Source organism: Saimiri boliviensis, chromosome 12 (assembly GCF_048565385.1).
Source record: "Saimiri boliviensis isolate mSaiBol1 chromosome 12, mSaiBol1.pri, whole genome shotgun sequence".
NCBI lineage: Eukaryota > Metazoa > Chordata > Mammalia > Primates > Cebidae > Saimiri > Saimiri boliviensis.
The window spans coordinates 101,566,040-101,581,435 of NC_133460.1; the positions used below are offsets into that span (position 1 = coordinate 101,566,040).

Below are 15,396 nucleotides of genomic sequence, written 5' to 3' on the forward strand. Positions count from 1 at the left end.
TGCCTGGAGAACAGAGTTGCATCTATTATCACTTTTCACAGGGCGGCTTGAGGAAGAGGGGCACTCGGGAATGGGGCTGGGACTCCTACGATGTTCGAGGTGACAGTCTGGGCTCTTTTTTGGTTGGAAGGGCAGTTCCTGAGCTGCAAAGCCCGGCAGAGGAGGGGAGAGAGAGTGCTGGATTCAGTCCTCTGGAGAGAATACTACAGACTGACTCAAAGCTTCTGCTTTGAGTCTGAAATGAGGGAAAACTCACGGTGGAGGACAGCTATTCTGCCACTCTGCAGATCCAGCATTATTCCGCCATATGCTTTTCACGAATTAGGAGTGTAGTTACAATCTTGGGCTTTTAAAACTGATCTTTGCACCTGCTGGTAGCAGAGAGCAACATTTTCTCCGCCCCCGACTTCCTTTTTGAGCTGGGAGGGAGTAAAATCCAGCTCTGTTGTTGGAGCTCTCTCTGGTGGCAGTTTCCGAAAACGATCCAGCCCCGTGGATTTTGCGGAAGGTTGGTAACACCAAGGCGTCATGGGCATTCAGCAGGAAGCAGTGAGAGGAAAGATCCTCCGCCCTTTCAGAGACGGGGCGGAAGGGCCAGCTGTGCCCTCTGCAAGGTGGCCGGCTGTTCAGATTCTGAAGAGGTGGAATTCCGCGGGAGTCGGCCCTGCCAACGCGCCCACGTGTCCTGGGGGCTGGATGATTTGCTCAGACGACTTGGAAATCCGCCGCGTGGCCCCCAGGTGCGTACATCTTTGCTTACGTTTTCCTAGATCTGTCTCAGCCCCGCGCAGATTGGCAGCTTCTAGGGCGCTGGAATGGCGCCTCAGCCACCTTTGCGGGGCGCCCCCTTCCGCCTTCCTGCTAGCATCTGGCAGGGACTTCCTGGAGACCCGCAGGCCGGGACAGGTCACCAGGTGAAGCAGTGCGCCTCCGAGGCCGACGCTGGGTAACCCACTGCGTCCACCACTTTCCTGGCCGCCTGCCCGTGCTGTGTGCGTCCTCACAGGTCTTGGCAGATGGTGGCGGCTTTGACAGTTCGTCAGCCCCGCCTGGACGCTCGTCCGCAGTCACTGCCCTCGGACCGCCAGCTCTGCTTAGGAGATGGTGCGCAGCTAGGGTGGGAATTTGGAGGCAGCGGCGAAGTGGGACAGGAGCTGTGCTGTGGAATAACAATGTCAACACCCAGGCGTGGCTTGTGCTGAACGCTGGAGAAAGGCTCAGGGGAGCGGGAGGCTGCAGCAGCGAGAGAATGGGACGTGGACACACGAGACCTGGGCCCCAGGCCTGGCTCCGCCTTCTCTCAACACAGTTTCTGTTTAATAACCCTGGCCGAACATGGTGTTTTCCAAAGGTCTTTTCCCAGATCCGGTATTTTCTTTACTAGGTATACATATTTTCTAAATGGATGTTGGCGTGTTAGGTGACCTGGGGATACTTGCTACCGCTGTCAAGGAGAGAAACTCAAGAATCTGAAACTCAGTATTTCCACGAATTTGCGCAACATGGGATGTCATCGCCTGGACACCACCGCCCCCTCGCGGCAGCTCACCTAAATTTGCAGATGGTGACAAGGAATTCAAGGGCTTGAAGGTTCAGCCCCTAGAAACCTGAGTTAAACGGGTTGGATAATGGCCCCAAAGCTTTATTCATCCCTGGAAGGAACTGTAACTAGATTGGAGGCTTTATCTGCTTAATGCCATAATGCCTTTCCCCAGCCTAAGTGCATCTAGAGCCAGATTACCCAAACCCACTTGCAAATTAACTCACATTAAAATTTGCAAGCTTCTTGGGGGTGGAGTAAGGCGGTTAAAAAAAAAAAAAGAAAAGAAAAAAAAAATCACAAGATTCGGAAAGCAGTATGCTCCTACCCCAGAGTGGATTCATTGAAAGAAAATGACCCTAAGCCCATGTGGCATTTCCTGTTATTAAATCCCCCATTTGTATGGACATAATCTTTTCTTTTTTGCTTTTATTGAGGTAAAGTTTACATAACACAAAAGGAACCATTTTAAGTGACTAATTTAGTGGCATTGAGTACATTCACTATTTTATGTAAACTATTACCTCTATCAAGGTCCAAAATATTTTTATCGTTCCAGAATAAAACCCACACCCAGGATGTAGTTACGCTCTGTTCTCTGGCAGACACCAGTTTGCTTCTGTACGTATGGGTTTACCTATTTGGGGTATGTAATAGAAATACATATATTTTCCATGTATTTGTGTCTGTTTTCTTTCACTTAAGACTTTTGATGTTCACACACATCATAGCATGTTACAATACTTCATTCCTTTTTATAGTCGAATAATATTCTGTTATGTGTATATTTCACATTTTGTTTGTCCACTGATGGATATTTGGGTTGTTTCAACCTTTTGGCTGTTGTGAACAATACTGCTATAAATATTCATATACATGTATTTGAGTTCCTATTCTCATTTCTTGTGGGTATATATCTAAGAGTGAAATTTCTGGGTCTTATAGGAGTTCTCTCCAGGCTGGAGTGCAGTGGTGCAATCTCGGCTCATGGCAGCCTCTGCCCCCAGACTCAAGTACTCTTCCCATCTCAGCCTCCTGAGTAGCTGGGACTGCAGGCACATGCCATCAGCATGCCCGGTTCTTTTTTTGTACTTTTAGTTGAGACGGGGCCTCGCCATGTTGGCCATCCTAGTCTTGAACTTCAGAGCCCAAGCGATCAGCCTCCCAAAGTGTTGGGATTAGAGGCATGAGCCACCCTGCCTGGCTGAAAGTGCTCTTTAGATAAAGTGAAAGGTCATTAAGTGGAGATGGATGACAGTGTCCTCCAGGATCTGCCAATTCCTAACGCCTTGTGTTAGGCCATTCCTGTGTTGTTATGAAGAATACCTGAAGCTGGGTAACTTAGAAAGAAAAGAGGTTTAATTGGCTCATGGATCCACAGAATATACGGGAGGCATAGTGCTGGCATCTGCTTCTGGGGAGGGCCTTGGGAAGCCTCCAATTCTGGCAGGAGGCAAAGGGGCATTATGTGTATCACATGGCAGAAGTGGAAGCGAGAGAAGAAGGGAGAAGTCCCCATGCAGTTTTTTTTTTAAATTGCATTTCAGGTTTTGGGGTACACGTGAAGAACATGCAAGATTGTTGCATAGGTACACACACGGCAGTGTGATTTGCTGCCTTCCTTCCCCTCAGCTATATCTGTCATTTCTCCCCATGCTATCTCTCCCCACCTCCCCACCCCCCCGTCCCTCCTCCATTTCCCCCCAGCGGACCCCAGTGTGTAATGCTCCCCTCCCCGTGTCCATGTGTTCTCATTGTTCAACACCCATCTATGAGTGAGAACATGTGGTGTTTGATTTTCTGTTCTTGTGTCAGTTTGCTGAGGATCATGGTTTCCAGGTTCATCCATGTCCCTACAAAGGACATGAACTCATTGTTTTTGAAGGCTGTGTAATATTCCATGGTGTATATGTACCACATTTTCCCTGTCCAGTCTATCATCGATGGGCATTTGGGTTGGTTCCAGGTCTTTGCTATTGTAAACAATGCTGCAATGAACATTCGTGTGATGTATCCTTATAATAGAACGATTTATAATCCTTTGGATATATACCCAGTAATGGGATTGCTGAGTCAAACGGAATTTCTATTTCTAGGTCCTTGAGGAATCACCACACTGTCTTCCACAATGGTTGAACTAATTTACACTCCCACCAACAGTGTAAAAGTGTTCCTACTTCTCCACATTCTCTCCAGCATCTGTTGTCTCCAGATTTTTTAATGATCGCCATTCTAACTAGTGTGAGATGGTATCTCAATGTAGTTTTGATTTGCATTTCTCTAATGACCAGTGATGAGCATTTTTTCATATGTTTGTTGGCCTCCTGTATGTCTTCTTTTGTAAAGTGTCTGTTCATATCCTTCATCCACTTTTGAATGGGCTTGTTTGTTTTTTTCTTGTAGATCTGTTTTAGTTCTTTGTAAATTCTGGATATCAGCCCCTTGTCAGATGGGTAGAATGCAAAAATTTTTTCCCATTCTGTTGGTTGCCGATTCACTCTAATGACTGCTTCTTTTGCAGTGCAGAAGCTGTGGAGTTTGATTAGGTCCCATTTGTCTCTTTTGGCTTTTGTTGCCAATGCTTTTGGCATTTTGGTCATGAAGTCCTTGCCTATGCCTATGTCCTGAATGGTTTTGCCTAGATTTTCTTCTAGGGTTTTTATGGTGTTAGGTCTGATGTTTAAGTCTTTAATCCATCTGGAGTTAATTTTAGTGTAAGGTGTCAGGAAGGGGTCCAGTTTCTGCATTCTGCATATGGCTAGCCAGTTTTCCCAACACCATTTATTAAACAGGGAATCTTTTCACCATTGCTTGTTTTTGTCAGATTTCTCAAAGATCGGATGGTTGTAGATATGTTGTGTTTCCTCTGAGGCCTCTGTTCTGTTCCATTGGTCTATATGTCTGTTTTGGTACCAGTACCATGCTGTTTTGATTACTGTAGCCTTGTAGTATAGTTTGAAGTCCGGTAGTGTGATGCCTCCTGCTTTGTTCTTTTTGCTTAGAATTGACTTGGCTATGCGGACTCTCTTTTGGTTCCGTATGAAGTTTAAGGTGTTTTTTTCCAGTTCTGTGAAGAAGGTCATTGGTAGCTTGATGGGAATAGCATTGAATTTTAAATTACTTTGGGCAGTATGGCCGTTTTCACGATGTTGATTCTTCCTAACCATGAACATGGGATGTTTCTCCATCTGTTTGTGTCCTCTCTTATTTCGTTGAGCAGTGGCTTGTAGTTCTCCTTGAAGAGGCCCTTTACGTTCCTTGTTAGTTGTATTCCTAGGTATTTTATTCTCTTTGTAGCAATTGTGAATGGCAGTTCGTTCTTGATTTGGCTCTCTTTAAGTCTGTTACTGGTGTATAGGAATGCTTGTGATTTTTGCACGTTCATTTTGTATCCTGAGACTTTGCTGAATTTGTTTATCAGTTTCAGGAGATTTTGGGCTGAGATGATGGGGTCTTCTAAATATACAATCATGTCGTCTGCAAATAGAGACAATTTGACTTCCTCCTTTCCTAATTGAATACCCTTTATTTTTTTTTCTTGCCTCATTGCTCTGGCTAGAACTTCCAGTACTATATTGAATAGGAGTGGTGAGAGAGGGCATCCTTGTCTAGTGCCAGATTTCAAAGGGAATGCTTCCAGTTTTTGCCCATTCAGTGTGATATTGGCTGTTGGCTTGTCATAAATAGCTTTTATTACTTTGAGATACGTTCCATCAATACCTAGTTTATTGAGGGTTTTTAGCATAAAGGGCTGTTGAATTTTGTCAAAGGCCTTCTCTGCATCAATTGAGATAATCATGTGGTTTTTGTCTCTGGTTCTGTTTATGTGGTGAATTACGTTTATGGACTTGCATATGTTGAACCAGCCTTACATCCCTGGGATGAATCCTACTTGATCATAGTGGATAAGCTTTTTGATGTGCTGTTGCAATCGGCTTACCAGTATTTTATTGAAGATTTTTGCATCTATGTTCATCATGGATATTGGCCTGAAGTTTTCTTTTCTTGTTGAGTCTCTGCTGGGTTTTGGTATCAGGATGATGTTTGTCTCATAAAATGATTTGGGAAGGATTCCCTCTTTTTGGATTATCTGGAATAGTTTCAGAAGGAATGGTATCAGCTCCTCTTTGTATGTCTGGTAGAATTCGGCTGTGAACCCATCTGGACCTGGGCTTTTTTTGGGTGGTAGGCTCTTAATTCCTGCCTCAACTTTGGACCTTGTTATTGGTCTATTCAGGGTTTCGACTTCTTCCTGGTTTAGGCTTGGGAGGATGCAAGTGTCCAGGAATTTATCAATTTCTTCCTGGTTTACTAGTTTATGTGCATAGAGTTGTTTGTAATAATCTCTGATGATAGTTTGGATTTCTGTGGAATCTGTGGTGATATCCCCTTTATCATTTTTTATTGCATCAATTTGGTTATTCTCTCTTTTCTTTTTTATTAATCTGGCTAGTGATCTATTTTTTTGATCTTTTCGAAAAACCTGCTCCTGGATTTATTGATTTTTTGAAGAGTTTTTTGTGTCTCTATTTCCTTCAGTTCTGCTCTGATCTTAGTTATTTCCTGTCTTCTGCTAGGGTTTGAGTTTTTTTTTAATCTTCCTCCTCTAGCTCTTTCAATTTTGATGATAGGGTGTCAATTTTAGATCTCTCCTTTCTTCTCATGTGGGCACTCATTGCTATATATTTTCCTCTAGACACTGCTTTAAATGTCTCCCAGAGATTCTGGTATGTTGTGTCTTCATTCTTGTTGGTTTCGAAGAACGTCTTTATTTCTGCCTTCATTTCATTGTTTATCCAGTCAACATTCAAGAGCAAGTTGTTCAGTTTCCATGAAGTTAGTTTCTGAGTTAGTTTCCATGAAGTTAGTTTCTGAGTTAGTTTCTGCATTCTGAGTTCTAACTTGATTGCACTGTGGTCTGAGAGACTGTTTGTTATGATTTCCATTCTTTTGCATTTGCTGAGGAGTGATTTATTGCCAATTTTTTGGTCAATTTTAGAGTAGGTATGATGTGGTGCTGGAAGAATGTATATTCTGTGCATTTGGGGTGGAAAGTTCTGCAAATGTCTATTAGGTTTGCTTGTTCCAGGTCTGAGTTCAGGTCCAGGATATCCTCGTTAACTTTCTGTCTGGTTGATCTGTCTAATATTGACAATGAGCTGTTAAAGTCTCTCACTATTATTGTGTGGGAGTCTAAGTCTCTTTGTAAGTCATTAAGAACTTGCCTTATGTATCGGAGTGCTCCTGTATTGGGTGCATATATATTTCGGATCGTTAGCTCTTCTTGTTGCATTGATCCTTTTATCATTATGTAATATCCTTCTTTGTCTCGTTTGATCTTCGTCACTTTAAAGTCTATGTTATCAGAGATAAGAATCGCAACTCCTGCTTTTTTTTTTGCTCTCCATTTGCTTGGTAGATCTTCCTCCATCCCTTTATTTTAAGCCTTTGTGTATCCTTGCATGTAAGATGGGTTTCCTGGATACAGCACACTGATGGATTTTGGCTTTTTATCCAATTTGACAGTCTGTGTCTTTTGATTGGGGCATTTAGTCCATTTACATTTAGGGATAGTATTGTTATGTGTGAATTTGATACTGTTATTTTGATGCTACCTGACTGTTTTGTTGGTTAGTTGATGCAGATTCTTGATTGTGTTGATGCTCATTACCGTATGGTATGTTTTTGGAGTGGCTGGTACTGGTTGTTCCTTTATATGTGTAGAGCCTCTTTTAGGAGTTCTTGTAGAGCAGGTTTGGTGGTGATGAAATCTCTGAGTACTTGCTTGTTCACAAAGGATTTTATTTTTCCTTCACTCATGAATCTTAGTTTGGCTGGATAGGAGATTCTGGGTTGAAAGTTCTTTTCTTTAAGGATGTTGAATATTGGCCCCCAATCTCCTCTGGTTTGTAGGGTTTCTGCTGAGAGATCTGCTGTGAGTCTAATGGGCTTCCTTTTGTGGGTAACCTGACCTTTCTTTCTGGCTGCCCTTAGCATTTTCTCTTTCATTTCAAACCTGGTGAATCTGATGATTATGTGCCTTGGGGTTGCTCTTCTTGAGGAATATCTTTGCGGTGTTCTCTGTATTTCCTGGACTTGAATATTGGCCTGCCTTGCTAGGTTGGGGAAGTTTTCCTGGATAATATCCTGAAGAGTATTTTCCAGCTTGGATTCATTCTCTTCATCACATTCAGGTACACCTATCAAATGTAGATTAGGTCTTTTCACATAGTCCCACATTTCTTGAAGATTTTGTTCATTCCTTTTTGCCCTTTTTTCTTTGTTCTTGCCTTCTTCTTTTATTTCATTGAGTTGATCTTCAACCTCTGATATCCCTTCTGCTTGGTCAATTTGGCTGTTGAAACTTGTGCATGCTTCACGAAGTTCTCGTGTTGCGTTTTTCAGCTCCATCAATTCACTTATATTCCTCTCTATGTTGTCCATTCTTGTTAGCATTTCATTCAATCTCTTTTCAAGGTTCTTAGTTTCTTTGCATTCGGTTAGAACATGTTCTTTTAGCTCACTGTAGTTTCTTACTACCCACCTTCTGAAGTCTGATTCTGTCATTTCATCACCCTCCTTCTCTATCTGGTCTTGTTCCCTTGCTGGTGAGGAGTTGTGATCCCTTTTAGGCAGAGAGGTGTCCTGGTTTTGGGAGTTTTTATCCTTTTTGTGCTGGTTTCTTCCCATGTTTGTGGGTTTATCCACCTGTTGTCTTTGTAGTTACTGTCTTTCAGATTGGGTCTCTGAGTGAGCTTCCAGTTTGTGGATGCTGAAGTTATTTTTTTTTTTAAATCTTTCCTTCTAGCAGTCTGGCCCCTCTGCTGTAGGACTGCTGAGGATCTATGAGGGAGTTCTTGCTGTTAGTTCTGAGATCTGATTATTTAAAACTGCATGGGGGACTTGCTGACTCTTTGGATCTATGGGGGTCGGGGAGCTGCTTGAGGAGACAGTCTGTCTTTTACTGGGGCTCAAGTCCTAAGCCATGAGCTCCGTTGTTCATTCAGAGCTGCTGGGCAGGTACGTTTAGGTCTGCTGCAGCTGAACTCATAAACTGCTTTTTGTTCCCAGGTGCTCTGTTCCGGGGAGTTAGGGCTTTATGAGTTTCCGTTGTGCTGCTGCCATTTTTGTTTTTTCTTTCAGGGCTGCTCCGCCCAGCTATCAGCCCACCTAGTCACTGTCTGCCTGCAGAGGCTTTGTTGAGCTGCTGTGGGCTCTGCCCAGCTGCCGTGTGATCTTCCCTGCAGTCATATTTATATTGGCCTAGTTAGAACTGCCTCGGCAATGGTGGCCCCACCTCTGTTATGGCAGACTCTCTCTGTTGTGGCAGGTTGCCTCAGCAACGGCCTGCCTCCATAGTGGTGGAGAGTCTCAGTAATGGTGGACACGCCTCCCCCACAGAGCTGGACCGCCCCGGGTTCAGCTGTGCTTGCTGTGAAACGCTCAATCCAGAGCGTTTTCAATTACTGTTTTTGTTGTCGTTGTTGTTTTTGGTGGTGGTGGGGTGGGACCAACTGAGCCTGATCACCTGGCTCCCTGACTCAGAGTCTTTTTTTTCTATTTTTTTAAGTTCAACGACCCAGCGTTCCAGTTGCTTCACAGTCCTTTCACAGTATTAACATCTCCGCTCCATTGAAAAGTCACCGGGATCTCCTGTGCTGCGACTCACTGAGCCGGCTCAAACAGCAGCGCAGAGGTTCCTGGCGGTTTTTTTTTGCCTAGGAATCTCCTGGCCTGGCTCGCTATTTCAGTTGAATGGGCAACCCTGCCATCTCAGGTCTCGCCAGCTAAGAGGGCTCTCAGACCAGTGGCTTTTGTACAGAGAACCACCGCAACAGGGCGTGGTCAAAGCAGCCACGCGGGCCAAATCAGCCCGGCTGGGGCCAAAATAGCTGCACCGGCCGGAACAGCAGCGCTGGCGACCCTTCTGCCTGGGTATCTCCTGGTGTGTGGGCGATAAAAATTCGTCTGGAAATGCGGCGTCCACTCACCCTCTGCACTTTCACTGGGAGCTGAAGTCCTGAGCTGTTCTTAGTTGGCCACCTTCCCTAGATGGCAGCAGTCCCCCATGCAGTTTTAAACAATCAGATCTCAGAACTAACAGCAAGAACTCCCTCATCATCAAGGGGATGGTGCTAAACCATTCTTGAGGGATCGAGAGTCACATTAACATGAGATCTGAGAGGGACAAACATCCAAACCATATCACACCTCCTTGTTGATTCTCCAGTGTCTGCCACAGGTTTGTGGGCTGGCTAGTTTGCCTTTGCTTCAGATGGGGTTCCTCGGGGCTCTGGGCACCAGGTGTCTAGAACCAACAGCTCCCAGAGAGTGCTTTTTTTTTTCTTTTTCTTTTTTTTTTTTTTGAGACGGAGTTTCGCTCTTGTTACCCAGGCTGGAGTGCAATGGCGTGATCTCGGCTCACCGCAACCTCCACCTCCCAGGTTCAGGCAATTCTCCTGCCTCAGCCTCCTGAGTAGCTGTGATTACAGGCATGTGCCACCATGCCAAGCTAATTTTTTGTATTTTTAGTAGAGACGGGGTTTCACTATGTTGACCAGGATGGTCTCGATCTCTCGACCTCGTGATCCGCCCACCTCGGCCTCCCAAAGTGCTGGGATTACAGGCTTGAGCCACCGTGCCCGGCCGAGAGTGCTTTTCTATAGTGCGTAACAGAAGCCTCAGAGGCTAAACCCATCCATGTGAACACATTCAAAGCCTCGTCTGGCATCACAGCTACTCTTTTACTGGCCAAAATAAGTCACAAGACCAAACCGAATTTTAATGGAGTGGAGATGTTAATACTGTGAAAGGAAAACATCTTGGGCCCCCAAAATCACTAAGCTAAAAGAAAAACTCGTGCTGGAAACTGCTAAGGCAAAGCTGCCTCCCATTCTCTTTAAAGTCATCCCTCTGCTCACTGAGAGAAATTCGAATCTGGTTGCCTCCTTTGGAAAGGCTAATCAGAAACTGAAAAGAATACAACCATTCTCTCTCACTTATCTGTGACCTGGAAGCCTCCTCCCAGCTTCAAGTCTTCCTGCCTCTGTTTCTAGTTGTCCCGCCTTTCCAGACTGAACCAATGTACTTCTTACATCTATTGATTGATGCCTCAGGTCTCCCTAAAATGTATAAAACCAAGTTGTGCCCCGACCATCGTGGGCACATGTTGTCAGGACTTCCTGAGACTGTGTCACGGGCATACCCTCAACCTTGGCAAAATAAACTTTCCAAATTAACTGAGACCTGGCTCGAATTTTCTGGGCATACAATACTCACCAGCTCTCTCAGGCACTGCTGCAGTCACATGGCGGAGGGTGTGGCTGTATCATCCTCTTACAGGCAAGGAGTAAAGGATTGGGAATGGTGATCTTCCCCATCATTCCCAAAGAAGTTTCTGAGCTATAATTTAAATGCTTAATTTACCTTTCCTCTGACATATTTACATTTTATCAAAGACATTCATGATCTTGACACAAAAGAGTTTGCACTGTGGGATATTTTTAATTAGAGATCCCCCACACCCAAGTGTGGAGCAGCCAAGCGTTCTGTCTGCAAGAAATGCCTCCAGGGAGGCTGGGCTCCCACTCAGTGGAAACCTTCAGTCTCCTTTAACCTCAGCCTTTTAAGGACTGTGAATCAATAAGCGGCATAAATCATTCATAAATTATTCACCTCACAGAACATTCTCAGAAATGGACAGCAGGCTGAAGAAATCGCCAGCAGGGGATGCATTCTTTGCAGTGTTTGGACCTCTGCTCACCTTCCAAATGGCTGGACCTTTCTATTAAATATTCAGCTTTCAGGGAAGAATGAATCTAAGTTGTGCAGAGATTTCAATGAGACTTCCTGTTTCCTTTTCAGATGCAACTAACTGGTATGGGGCCTCTTCTGCATGGTCGAAGGGAAGCGTGTGTGCAGTCTCGCTCAGGGTCAGGAGCAGCTGGCTGCCTCCCTGATGTGATCTCAGACCTGGTGAAAGGACCTAGCCTCTGCTTAGAAAGATCTTCTCTCCTGGTGAACTGAGACATCAGAAGACATCTCCCCATCTCTGCCAGGTGCAGCAGCTCACACCTGTAATCCTGGCACTTTGGGAGGCCAAGGTGGGCAGATCACTTCAGGTCAAGAGTTCAAGATCAGCCTGGCCAATATGGTGAAACCCTGTCTCTACTAAAAACACAAAAATTAGCTGGATGTGATGACAAGCGCCTGCAATCCCAGCCACTTGGGAGGCTGAGGCAGGAAAATTGCTTGAACCTGGGCGGTGGAGGTTGCAGTGAGTCGAGAAGGCACCACTGTGCTCCAGCCTGGGCCACAGAGAAATTTCATCTCAAAAAAAAAAAAAAAAAAAAAAAAAAGCATGATTGTTGGATTATAAGGTTAAGAATAGATTTAGTTTTGTAAGAAACTGCCAAGCTGTCTTATGAAGTGGCTGTATTATTTTGCTTTCTCACCATTGATGAATGAGAGTTCCTGTTGTTCCACATCCCTTCAGGATTTGGCGTTGCTCGTGTTTTGCATTTTGGCTATTCTAATAGAGATATAGAATATTTCATTGTCATTTTAATGTGCAATTCCCAATGACATATGATGGTGAACATCTTTTTATATGCCTGTTTGCCAGCTGTATTATTTTTTTCATGAGGCATTTATTCAGGATTTTTGCTCATTTTAAAATTGAGTTGTTATTTTTTTATTTTATGAATACATAGTAGATATATATATTTATTGGAATTTAGATATATATAGTAGATACATATATTTATTGGAATTTAGATATATACAGTAGATACATATATTTATTGGAATTTTTCTTACTGTTGAAATTTAAGAATTATTTGTATACTCTGGATAACAGTCCTTTGTCACATGTATCTTTGGCACATACCTTCTCTTAGTCTGTGGCTTGCCTTCTTATTCTCTTGAATCCAGTAAGATATATATATATTTATATTTATATTTATATGGAGCCTTGCTCTGTAGCTGAGGCTGGAGTGCAGTGGTGCAATCTCAGCTCACTGCAACCTCCTCTTCCCAGGTCCTGGTTCAAGCAAATCTCCTGCCTCAACCGCCTAAGTAGCTGGAATTACAGGCATGAACCACCATGCCCAGCTAATTTTTGTATTTTTTAGTAAAGACGGGGCTTCACTATGTTGGCCAGTCTGATCTCGAACTCCTGACCTCGTGATCCACCTGCCTTAGCCTCCCAAAGTGCTGGGATTACAGGTGTGAGTCACTACACCTGGCCAGTTTTAAATATTATGTATTTTAATTTTGAAATCTAGAATATCCTTTTGATTCTTTTTTTTCTTTGAGATGGAGTGTTGCTCTTTTTGCTCAAGCTGGAGTGAAATGGTGCAATCTCAGCTCACTGAACCTCCGCTTCCCAGGTTCAAGTCATTCTCCTCTCGCAGCCTCTCAAGTAGCTGGGATGACAGGCACATTGCAGCACATCCTGCCAATTTTGTACTTTTAGTAGAGACAGGGTTTCGCCATCTTGACCAGGTTGGTCTCAAACTCCTGACCTCAGGTGATGTGCCCACCTTGGCCTTCCAAAGTGTTGGGATTACAGGTGTGAGCCACTGTGCCTGGCCTTGATTCTCTTTTATAGACTCTTTGACAGATTGTCTGTTAAAACTGTTCACTCATCCCTTTGTCAATATTTTCCTCCATTGTATTGTGCACCTCACTTATAGCTATTTAAGTACTTGTCTGCTAACTCTAGCATCTGGCTCATCTGTGGTTCTACCTTTTGCCCCATGCCCACCCACTGCCATTTGATTAGGGTCACATTTATCTGCATGTCTGTGTGTCTATTTTTTATTGTGTGCTGGACATCAAGTACACAAGATGACGTTTTTCTCTTTTTTTGAGACAGAGTCTCACTCTGTCACCAAGCTGGAGTGCAGTGGCACGATATCAGCTCACTGCAACCTCTTACTCTCTGGTTAAAGCAATTCTCCTGCCTCAGTCTCCCGAATAGCTGGGATTACAGGCATGAGCCACCACGCCCAGCTAATTTTTGTACTTTTAGTAGAGATGGGGTTTCACCATGTTAGCCAGGATGGTCTCGATCTCCTGACTTCATGATCTGCCCACTTTGGCCTTCCAAAGTGCTGGGATTACAGATGTGAGCCACATTGTGCCTGGCTTTTTTTTAATTTTAATTTTAATTTTTTTTTTTGACAGAGTCTTGCTCTGTTTCCCAGGCTGGAATGCAGTGACATGATCTTGACTTACTGCAACCTCTGCCTTCTGTGTGATTCTCATACCTCAATCTCCCTAGTAGCTGGGATTACAGGTGACTGCTACCATGCCTGGCCAACTTTTTTGTATTTTTAGTAGAGATGAAGTTTTACCATGTTGACCAGGCTGGTCTTGAACTCCTGACCACCTCAGCTTCCCAAAGTGTTGGGATTACAGGCGTGAGCCATCATGCCTGGCCAGATGACATCTTTCATCAGTTAAAGTCCCTCCTTCCTTTTATTGGAAGATAAGGTGAAGGTGAAGTACTGATGACCTCAATTATAGGTTGAACTGCGGGAGGTAGCAATTTTATTGGGTCCTATCGTCTTTGCAACTTTTCTGGTCCCTCAAGAATTATCCCCTTGATTAGTACTTTGGGTGAGAGATTGGCAGTTGTCTCTCTTCTCAGCTATGAAAGACTTTCTTTTTAGATGCTCTCTCAGTTCGTAGTCTCTTGTCACATGTAGACAACATATGACAAACATCTTTGGGGGGAGACTTTCCATATATTTGAGATGGAACTCTTCTCTCTACTAAGACTTCATCTCCTAAGCACAGTGGGATTTTACTCCACCTTTCTATCTAGCCCAGCTTCTCAGCCTGTCACACCACCCTAAAATATATCAAGTTTTCCATGTGGGAAAGTCAGCCTCATGTTTGGTGTCCTTTAGTTTCTAATTTGTTGTGCTAGCTCCAGAATAACCACTGAAAGCTCTCTTTCTTTCTCTTTTCCCAAGCAAAGCCCCTGCATAGGCCATGTTCCAATCCTGCAGCCATGCCTGGATGACCAAATACCCAAAGGGAAGAAGACGCCTTGTGCCTACCAGCTTACCTAGGAAGGCTCTTTCCATTCCAGAAATTTTATCTCCTCCTTGTTTCCACAACTCCCTTATGCTTTTTAAAAATATGATTTTTGCTATTTGTCTTTTTTTTTTTTAAGTTGTTGCAGCAGGAGTGCTGGATTCCTGCAACTTTCTCCTGGCTACCAGAACACAAGTCCATGAATCAGCTTCTGTGTCGGAGTCACAGATGCTCATGTTTCTCCACACAGTCTCATTCTCTGAAGCATGAAGAGCATCTGTGCCAAAGTATGTCTTAAAGAATGCCCTACTGTGGTTTTCTAGGTTTTCTGCCATGCTGCAGACACATGCTACAAATTTTGATAAGTTGACTAACTTAATTCTTTCATTTTATTTCTTCAATTGATTCACAATTAAATATTACTGGAAATTCCCCAGCTTCTGTTTCAAGACAGCAATAAATTTCTGACAAATTGAAGTTTGGCATCCTAACTGTTAACTCAGCACATAAATTGGTCACACCAGTGTCTTTTAAGTTGAAATTTCTTTCCTTTATTCTGAGGGTATTAGCAACTTCTCCTCATGTCACTTATATTATCTGGCATGTTGTATCAACAGTGAACATAACTCAAATGAAGTGACAAAATGTGAACAACTGTGACCCAGTTTGTGCACATGGGAAGTGAGGGCAAAGCCCTTGCTGCTGCCTGGCAGGTGCAGGTTATAAAATGCATCATGAGGGCTGGGTGCGGTGGCTCATGCCTGTAATTCCAGCACTTTAGGAGGCTGAGGCGGGTGGATCACGAGGTC

The 15,396-nt window shown here is 43.9% G+C and overlaps 1 long non-coding RNA gene across 1 annotated transcript; it reads left to right on the plus strand.

Annotated features, from left to right (window-relative positions):
• Window positions 1–433: 433 nt before the first annotated feature.
• On the plus strand, window positions 434–15,396 carry LOC141580656 (uncharacterized). Its single transcript, XR_012512940.1, has 3 exons — window positions 434–740; window positions 11,405–11,643; window positions 14,524–15,396. It is a non-coding gene; the product is annotated as an uncharacterized LOC141580656 (long non-coding RNA).